This window comes from Bison bison, unplaced genomic scaffold (genome assembly GCF_000754665.1).
Source record: "Bison bison bison isolate TAMUID 2011002044 unplaced genomic scaffold, Bison_UMD1.0 scf7180017864072, whole genome shotgun sequence".
NCBI lineage: Eukaryota > Metazoa > Chordata > Mammalia > Artiodactyla > Bovidae > Bison > Bison bison.
In genome coordinates this window covers 9,685,646-9,693,939 of record NW_011494644.1, presented here as the reverse complement: position 1 = coordinate 9,693,939, position 8,294 = coordinate 9,685,646, and positions in this window count along the sequence as shown.

Sequence of the window (8,294 nt, the reverse complement as noted above, 5' to 3'; positions counted from 1 at the left end):
TGGCTGCTCTGTGTCGGCCTTGGCAGGGGCCTGGAGGCCCCAAAGTAATAAAAACTCCGGTCCTCAGCTCAGCTCACGCTGCATCATATTACCTGTTTTCAATCCTGTCTTTCAGGTTTAAAAACATTTAACATTTATTTAGAATTTTTCTGTAGATTTAACAAAAAATTAATACATAGAGAGCTCCCATATACCCTCTCCTCTGTGCATAACTTCCCCTATTAGTAACATAACTTGCTTTAATGCAGTACGTTGGTAACAATTAGTGACCTGGCATTTTTACATTATTATTAACTAAAGTGTGCTGTTTACATTAAGGTTCACACTTGCTTCCTTTTTTCTTTCATTTAAAAACATTTGCAATTGGAGGATAATTGCTTCACAATGTTGTGTTGGCTTCTACTGTACAACAGCATGAATCAGCTATAGTATATATATATCCTCTCCTTCTTGAGCCTCCCTCCCTCCACCCCCATCCCACCCCTCTACATCATCACAGAGCACCAGGCTGAGCTCCCTGCGTTACACAGCAGCTTCCCACTGCTTATCTGTTTTGCACATGGTAGTGTATATATTTCAAGGCTACTCTCTCAATTTGTCCCACCTTCACCTCCCCTCACTGTGTCCACAAGTCTATTATCCACGTTTGCGTCTCTATTCCTGCCCTGCAAATGGGTTCAACGGTACCATTTTTCTTGATTTCATATATATGCATTAATATATGATACTAGTTTTTCCCTTTCTGACTTCCTTCACCCTGTGGAACAGGCTCTAGGTTCATCCATTTCAGTTCAACTGACTCAAATTCATTCTTTTTTTAAGCCTGAGTAATTATTTAACTTATATGGAGAGTACTTCATGAGAAACGCTGGGCTGGAGGAAGCACAAGCTGGAATCAAGATTGCCGGGAGAAATATCAATAACCTCAGATATGCAGATGACATCACACTTATGGCAGAAAGTGAAGAGGAACTAAAAAGCCTTTGATGAAAGTGAAAGAGGAGGGTGAAAAAGTTGGCTTAAAGCTCAACATTCAGAAAACAAAGATCATGGCATCTGGTCCCATCACTTCATGGCAAATAGATGGGGAAATAGTGGAAACAGTGTCAGACTTTATTTTTTGGGGCTCCAAAATCACTGCAGATGGTGACTGCAGCCATGAAATTAAAAGACCCTTACTCCTTAGAAGAAAAGTTATGATCAACCTAAATAGTATATTCAAAAGTAGAGACATTACTTTGCCAACAAAGGTCCGTCTAGTCAAGGCTATGGTTTTTCCAGTGGTCATGTATGGATGTGAGAGTTGGACTGTGAAGAAAGCTGAGTGCTGAAGAACTGATGCTTTTGAACAGTAGTGTTGGAGAAGACTCTTGAGAGTCCCTTGGACTGCAAGGAGATTCAACCATCCATTCTAAAGGAGATCAGTCCTGGGATTTCTTTGGAAGGACTAATGCTAAAGCTGAAACTCCAGTACTTTGGCCACCTCATGCGAAGAGTTGACTCATTGGAAAAGACTCTGATGCTAGGAGGGATTGGGGACAGGAAGAGAAGGGGACGACAGAGGATGAGATGGCTGGATGGCATCACTGACTTGATGGACATGAGTTTGGATGAACTCTGGGAGTTGGTGATGGACAGGGAGGCCTGGCGTGCTGCAATTCGTGGGGTCGCAAAGAGTCAGACACGACTGAGCGACTGATCTGAACTGAACTGAACTGAATATACCACTGTGTATATGCACAACATGTACAATTTTTTCTGTCGATGGACATCTGGGTTGGCTGTTGTGAATTGTAAATATTTACAATGTTTGTAAATATTGTAAATAGTACTGCAGTGAACATTGGGGTACATGTGTCTTATCTAATTATGGTTTTGTCAGGGTATATGCCCAGTAGTAGCATTGCTCCTGAGCAGTTCAGTGGGTTTTGACAAATGCATAATGACTTCTATCCATTCATGCATGTCTGTGTGTGCATGTGTAAGGTCATTTCAGTCGTGTCCGACTCTTTGCAACCCCTTGGACTTAGCCCACTAAGCTCCTCTGTCCATGGGATTCTCCAGGCAAGAATACTGGAATGGGTTGCCATTTCCTCCTCCAGGGGATTTTCGCTAACCAGGAATCGAACCTGCGTCTCTTACACCTCCTGCATTAGCAAGTGGGTTCTTTACCAGTAGCACCACCTGGGAAGCCCTCTATCCACTCATGTGAAAGTGAAAGTGTTAGTTGCTCAATCATGTCCGACTCTTTGCAACCCCATGGACTGTAGCCCCCCAGGCTCCTCTGTCCATGGAATTCTCCAGGCAAGAATACTAGAGTGGGTAGCCATTTCCTTCTCCAGGGAATCTTCCCAACCCAGGGATTGCACCTGGGTCTCCTGCATTGAAGGCAGATTCTTTACCCTCTGAGCCACCAGGGAAGCCCCTCCACTCATATAGCAACATAGAGAAGAGTTTCACCGTCCTGAAAATCTCTTAGGCTTTGCCTCATCCTCTTCTTCCTCCTGAACCTTGGAAGCCATTGATCTTTTTACTGTCCCTATAGTTTTGCTTTTTTCAGAAATAGTTGTAATCTGACAGTATATAGCCTCTTTAAGCCTGGCTTCTTTCCTTTGGTGCTGCTGCTAAGTCGCTTCAGTCGTGTCCAACTCTGTGCGACCCCATAGACGGCAGCCCATCAGGCTCCACTGTCCCTGGGATTCTCCAGGCAAGATTACTGGAATGGGTTTCCATTTCCTTCTCCAATGCATGCAGGCATGCTGAGTCACTTCAGTCATGTCCCACTCTGTGCGACCCCATGGACAGCAGCCCACCAGGCTCTTCTGTCCAAGGGATTCTTTAGGCAAGATTACTGGAGTGGGTTGCCATTGCCTTCTTCTTTCCTTTAGTAATACGCATTTAAGGCTCCCCCAGGTCTTTTCTTGGCTTGATACCTCATTTCTTTTTAGCACTGAATAGTGATATTCCATTGTCTGGGTGTATACTGTTTATTTAGCTATTCACCTACGGAAAGACTCCTTGATTGCTTTCAGTTTTTGACAAGTATGAATAAAGCTGCTACAAACACTTATGTGCAGGTCTTTGTGTGGACATGTTTTCAACTCCTTTGGGTAACTATGGAGTGTGATTGTTAAGATCATATGGTAGGAATATTTATTTTTGTAAGAAACTGCCAAACTCTCTTCCAAAGTGGCTCAGCCAGTTTGCATTTCCATCAGTAACACATGCAAGTTCCCGTTGCTCTGGAACATCTTGTGCTGTTGGTTTTTTGGATCTCAGCCAGTCTAGTAGATGTGTAATGCTATCTCATTTTACTTTGCAAGTTCCATCAAGATACATTATGTTGAACATATTTTCATACGCTTATTTGCCATCTGTGTATCTTCTTTTTCATCTGTGAAGAACTTTTGCCCATTTTTCAATTGGGTTGTTTCTTTTCTTAGAGTTGAGTTTAAAAAAATTCTTTGTATATTTTGGATACAAGTCCTTAATTGGACATGTGCTTTGCAAAGATTTTTCTCCAAGCCTGTGGCTTTTGATTCTCTTAACAATTTTTTTTTTTGTTTGTTTGTAAAGTGGAAGTTTTGTCTCTTAATGAGATCCAAGTTATTGAGTTTTCTCTTTTGGGCATCATGCTATTGGTGTTGTATCCAAAAACTCATGGCCAAATCTAGATCCTAGATTTCCTCCTATGTCATCTAGAAGTTTTATAGTTTTGTATTATACATTTAGGTTTCTGATCCATTTGGGTTACTTTTTGTGATGGGTAGAAGGTCTGTATAGAATCTTTTTCTTTCTTCCTTTCTCTTTCTTTCTTCCTTACTTGATTTTTCTTTGTTTCTTTCCCTCCCTCCATCCCTCCCTTCTTCTCTCTTTCTCTCCCTTCCTTTCTGTCTCTCTGTCTCAGCCCATACCTTGGGATCCTTGAGCTGACATGTGTGAGAAGTCCAGCTACGCTGAAGCCACCACTCATCCTAGAGAGAGCACATGGAAAGAGATAGAAAGGCCTGAGGAGCCCCAGCTGTTGGGAACTTGTCAGCCCAAGCCCATATGTGAGCGAGGGAGACTTCCGATGTTTTCAGCTCCCACTCCTGACACCAAGGGAAACAGAGCCGAGCGGAGTCCACTGAGCCCTGACCAGATCGCAAAGCCACGAGCCAAATGAATGCTGTGACAGTTTCAGCCTGACGCCAAATAGCACAGAGACCAACTATCTCCACTGAGCCCGACCAGGTTACAGATTCAGGAGCAAAAGAAACGCACTAAGTTTGGGGATAGTTTGTTTTGCAGCCATTGTATTGACCTGCTGCTGACCCACAGTACCTACCTTCCTTTTTTTTTCTTGCCAACAGAACCCAGACTTCATCAGGGCAGCCATGTGCCCTCCCTGAGGTAATGGAGCATGATTTGTTTCAGCCAATCACGACAATCCCATTCCAACTTTCCCAGCCTCCCTTGCCCGAGGGGGTTGCTGGATGATCCAGCTCTGCCAACAAAATGTACAAGGACGTCCGTGTATTATGGGGGAAGTGCTTCTGGGACAACCGTTAGCATCACACGACAGAAGGGGTCTCACTGCTGTGAACACAGACCATCTTGCTGCCATGAGAGAAGGCTAAGACAAGCGCAGTGTGGATGTTCTGGGGCCTGCAAATTACAGAAGCAACTCCAGCAATCACCGGTATCTGAAATTCTGGTAAGGAGAGAAGAATTTCCCCAACGTGGGGGCCCTGACATCTTTGTTCAGCTGAATCACACCAGCTGTGGTTAACTTCCAGACACCATTGCTCCACAGGAGAAATTTTTGACTGTTTATGCTTCTGTGACTTGGCTTTTTGTCATTTTGAAGTTTAACAGAACAGATCCAGGGAGTTTATTGTAAGAACTGGAGCTGACTGGGGTCTCTAAACTGGCCTGGCTCACCTGGTTTTGGGGGACTGAGGACATGAGGAATTGATAACAACCTTGAACCAAGCTCTGCAAGAGAGACTACGGGTCTGAGAGATCAGTGGGGCTGAGGGTGGATCCCTTTTGCTACCACCGTGGGGCTGACTGACATCCAATCAAACCACAGATAAGGTGGGGGCCAGGAAACAAGGTTTCTTCCAAAAGAAAGCAATGATGGTGATAATGACGATGGTGACGGCAATGATGGTGCTGATGGGGATGATCGTGGTGGTGGTGGCTGGGATGATGCCATTTGTGATGATGGTGGTGATTTTAAAGGTGGGGATGATGAAGCTGAGGAGGATGATGATGATGATAAGGATGGAGGTGGTGATGGTGGTGGTGATGAGAGGATGATGTTAAGAGCTAACATTTATGTAGCAATGTGGCGCTGTGTACCAGGCTCTGCTGTAGGCTCTTGTCATATACTAATTAGTACTCACAAAAACTCAAGGAACTAGGTACTATTGTTGGGTCCATTTACAGAGGAGAAAAAGGCACAGAAAGGGTATGAAACTTGCTTAAGATAGCATAGCTGATGAGTGCTGAGTGAGCATGCTTCCTCAGGAGAAAGAAACTCTTCTCAGGAACCTAACTGACACAGCAACACCATGCTTGTTGCAATGTGTGCCATTTCGCCATCTGAGAGCGATGTCTACAGAGCTTAGTGTTTCTGGCTGAAGGCGTGCTTACTTCACTGATTTCCTGGGAGAAAGGGAAAAAAGTCCTGAATTATACTGTCTCCAAAGGCCGCCTTCCTCTAAGTCACCATGGACTCAGCTGTCAGAGTTCACAGAGTTAAATCTCTCTCTTTTGGGTGAACTTCTCCCTGTGGCTCTCCATTGCTTAAAGGTTAAACCAGAGTTTCTCAACTTTGGTACTACTGACATTTTGATCTGAGTAATTCTTTGTCATGAGAGTGTGTCCCATGCATTGTGAGATGTTCAGCTGCATCCTTGACCTCTACCCACTAGATTCCAGATGCATCTGCCCACTGTAGCAACTAATATGTCTCCAGACTTTGCCAAATGCCCCATGGAGTGGGAGTTGGGGGTGGCCCCTGGTTTAGAACCACAGGGCGAAAGGAAACAGGTTTCCAATCTTTAAAAGATAATTTGACCACGGGGCTCTCAGGAGACCCTCCCATCATACAGTGGGCTTCCTAAGGGCAAAGACCCAGCCTCACTTGTCTTCTTTCTCTTCCCCTGATGTTGACCTGTAGTTCGTAGCAATGAGGACTCAAGAGATAGTAGTCAGATTGAACACAACTAGATTGCGATCAGGGATAAAACTATGCAAACAGAAAGCGTGGGGACTTCCAAGGAAGAAGGCCTCTGAAATGGGTCCTGAAGGCATCTCTGAAAAGGAGGGAGCTTCTGTGGAAGCATTCTAAAGGAGACTAGAAAGAAGATGGGCCTCTGGGCTGAAAAAGCAGCACGAGCAAGGGGTGGGGATGTACATGTATATCTCAGGGAGTGCCTGGCTGGGGCAGGCAATCCAGCTTAGGGCCATATTACAAAAGGTCTGGATTACCAGCCTCGAGTGATGTGCAGCATCAAAAGATTCCAAATTGGATATTTGGCAGAAAACAACAAAATCCTGTAAAGCAATTATCCTCAGTTAAAAAAAGATTCCAAATTGGGACTTCCCTGGTGGTCCAGTAGTTAAGAATCCGTCTTCCAATGCAGGGGACACGGGTTCGATCTACAGGACAACTAAACCTGTGCACTGCAACTATAGAAACCTGTGCACTGCAGCTATAGAAACACAGCCAAAAAATAAAATAAGTATTTAAAAAAAGGTTTTCAAACCAAGGCAAGAGAGTTTCAACTCTGGGTTTTAGAACAATCCCTCTGGCAGTTGCATGGAAGGTGAACCCGAAGGAGACACAGCTGGTTAGCACCTGGGGTGCTGCAATCATCCAGTGTGAGCTGAGACCCAGCAGACAGGAGAGCAAGAGACGGAAGGACTCTAGGAGTGCCAAGAGGAAGAGCCCTCCTGTGTCATCATGGATAGATTCTAATCTTTCCCAAGACGGTAAGTTCAGTTCAGTTCAGTTGCTCAGTCATGTCCGACTCTTTGCGATCCCATGGACTGCAGCACGCCAGGCCTCCCTGTCCATCACCAACTCCTAGAGCCTACCCAAACTCATGTCCATTGAGTTGGTGATGCCATCCAACCATCTCATCCTCTGTTGTCCCCTTCTCCTCCTGCCCTCAATCCTTCCCAGCATCAGGGTCTTTTCCTATGAGTCAGCTCTTCGCATCAGGTGGCCAAAGTATTGGAGTTTCAGCTTCAACGTCAGTCCTTCCAATGAATATTCAGGACTGATTTCCTTTAGAATTGACTGGTTGGATCTCCTTGCAGTTCAAGGGACTCTCAAGAGTCTTCTCCAACACCACAGTTCAAAAGCATCAATTCTTCAGTAAGTATAAAATTTCCAGCCCGTAGTAAGTGGTTAATAATATGAGCTTTCCCTTCTCCATCACTGTTCCTGGCTGTGCTCTTCCTCCATTCCTCATTCTTCAGAAACCACCCTCTCTTTTGAAAGCCTGACACCTCCTCAGAGGAGAAGTCTTGAGTTCCCAGATGGGGTTCCTCTTCTGTATGCCTATGGGCACTTACCCAGTGACCTTGTATAGGCATTTTGGGCACCTTGTGATTTTGTGTTTTGCTTCCTCTATTAGACAGTGAGCTCTTTGAAGACTTTGACTCTGTCTTGTTCATTTCCTCCTTGAAGCAAATATTTATTGAGCACCTACTATGTGCCAGGCACTATGCTAGGTACAGGCATACAGCTGCAAACAATAGTCTTGTGTCCCCAGCACCCACAGATGGCTTGGAGAGTGAATGAATGAATGAACAAAGGTGAGGCCAATGGGATGGTTGAGGTGGCTGAGACCTAGAAAGCTTCAGTGAGTCACCCTCAACTGTCCAGGGGGGAGTGACCAAGGAGGACCTGAAGCCTGGACAGTTAAACAACAAGGAAACCGGCTCTCGACACACGGGGCCTCCATCTCTCATGCTTTCCTGGGGTGTTTCTGTGTTCCCAGGATGGCCTCCCCTGCCAGCAGGACCGCCACCTGTCAGCTGGCGTGGCTCTGTCCTCTTCACCTAGTTGGCCGAAGCTGCAGGAACCGAGGCTTTATTTGTCGTAGATATCAGTGGTTTGTCACCGCACATACTTGTCCCCTCGTTGCCAGGTGACAAGCCCTGTTTTTACCTGTTATCTTTCCAGTCTTAACATTGGCAGTCATAAACTGGGTGCTCAGCCCGTGCAAGGAAATACTTGTAGTGGTTAGTCTCCAGTGGAAGGAAGGAAGAATGTGCCACTGCAAAGCTGTCAA